The sequence below is a fragment of the Triturus cristatus genome, chromosome 4_1 (genome assembly GCF_964204655.1).
Source record: "Triturus cristatus chromosome 4_1, aTriCri1.1, whole genome shotgun sequence".
Taxonomy (NCBI): Eukaryota; Metazoa; Chordata; class Amphibia; order Caudata; family Salamandridae; genus Triturus; species Triturus cristatus.
In genome coordinates, this window is record NC_140585.1 from 201,541,794 (window position 1) to 201,544,041 (window position 2,248).

Consider the following 2,248-nt stretch of genomic DNA (forward strand, 5'->3'; position numbering starts at 1 on the left):
ATCCTCACAGGTTGGTGCCCACCAGATGCAGGAGATCTGGATGACCATCGCCCGGGCTGTTCGTTCTGTGGGGGTCTACAAGCGCCGGATCCGCAACTGCCAGAAGAGGTGGCAGGACCTTCGGGGCTGGACCCAGAGGATAGCTAGAGTCCAGCTGAAGCTGTCACCTCCACGCAGGAGGGGTGGACACCGGATCCTGACTCCCCACATGCTCCGTATCCTGGCGGTGGTCTTCCCGGACCTGGATAGGCAGCTGAAGGCCAGACAGCAGCAGGATGGGGGTAAGTCCATGCCTGATATGTGTACTATGTCTGACATGCTAATAGCAGTCTTCTTTTGGCCTGGTCACACTTCCACAGTACGTAGGTCTTGTAGTCCAATACTCGGGTCCCTCAATTGTGTGATGCACCCTCCTCATCTTTTCCACAGGTGTGGCCCTTCCAGTCTGTTGCTTGTGTCACTAGGGCACTGTGTCCCTGCAGTCAGCTATGCTTCAGCTACCGGTCAGCATCTGTTTCCGTGACTCTGTTGTGTGTTTCATGGGTGGGTCAATTGTTTACACAATGCCTGAGATCTGACATATGATCTGTGTGTGCCCTTGAGATGTTTGCCAATAGCTGGTCTGACTCTCAACATGTGGCTGGGGTATTCCAAACAAACCCATGCAGCAGGGGACTCCAATTTTTGGGCCTCAGGAGTATGTATATCAAGTATGTCACACTTGCTTAGCCACCTGACTACTGTCCAGGGCCAAATACTGTTTCACGTAGACCTGGGCAGTCATGCCTCCTCAAGGGCATTTAGAAACACTCTGTAATCCCACTCATGTGTATGAAATTGCAGGTTGTGCTTAGTGACATGTGTCCTCAGGTGTCTGCCTCTGTGTCATTAGGGTGTGGCTTGTTGTTACGTACAACTGGGGTGTCCATGAGTTAGAGGGTCAGCATGCCATCTGCGATGTGACTGTGAGAGACAAGACCTGTGTGACATATAGATGTGTGATCATCTGACAGCGCACAATGGTGTATGCAACTGTGTCCTTCATGCAGCTGGGTTACATGCATGGCAGACTGTGATATGTTAATGTACAGGGATTTGTGTTTGCAGAGACTCATATGTATGATTTGCATGATGTGGGGTCTTCTGGGTCCTGGATATGTTGTTTGCATGGGATGGGCAAGTGCGCCGGTCATCTGCAGAGTTAGCTTTACACCTGAGCTAGGATTGTGAGTCAGTGCATATTGTTGTTGTCTGGATGCCCTGCCCCTGTGACAGGAGACAGTGTTGACTGACTTTCAGGGCATCCCAGTGCCATGGAATTTAACTTGCTATGAGTGATCCTGCATTGTGTTCAAGTGTACACCATGCACCCCATGGTGGCATTGCCCATCAGGACATGAGAACATCATAGTGTGTGTTGCTGGCATGCATCCCAAGCATGTGAAATGAGTATCTGCCCATCCCTTCATCCGGACACCTGTATTGAGTCAGTAGCAAGAGATGTGTTGTGTGTATAGTGACATACTCCTACATGTTCACTTGCATGTACAACTAATGTGTGGGTGGTGCATGTTGGCACATTGGGGTGTTAGCATCCAACATGCAACGGACATATGTGTGAATGTCAAGGAGGGATATGTGTGCCATGGTTGATGTTGCGAATGACAATTGTCTTATCCTAAACAGTGTTGGCACTTTGAGCTGTGTTCAGCTGATGATGCCAGGACTTGCCCTGTGATGTGATGTACTCACTGTAGTGTGTGCAGTCGGTGCAGGTGACTGATGTTGTTCTCTTACTTCCTATTCCTATCCAGATACATCCACGGCCACAGGAGGGGACAGCTCCACGGACCAGGAGTAGCCACAGAGCCTTACAGGGACAGAGGGAGAAGAGTCGGGTGGGCCAGTGGCATGGAGGGCGATTGGAGCCACACAGAGGAGTTGTCAGCACCATCACCCCCAGCTGAGGGCCACCACCACCACCACCCCCCTCCCATCGGCTCCCATCCCAGAGGTCCCTGTGGGCTCCCGTGTTCGTGAGCGTGTCTCCTTTGTGCCAGGCACCGCACCCCCTGCCTCTGTGTCCCCTGCTGCCCTGAGTGAGGAGTCTGTGGACTTACTTCGACAAATCCATGTAGGGCAGACGTCGATGCTGAAGGTCCTCCATGCACACACAGGTCTGTTGACACAACTGGTGTCATTCATGGAGGGCATTTTCTCTGGCATGTCTGCCCAACAGAGGACCAAT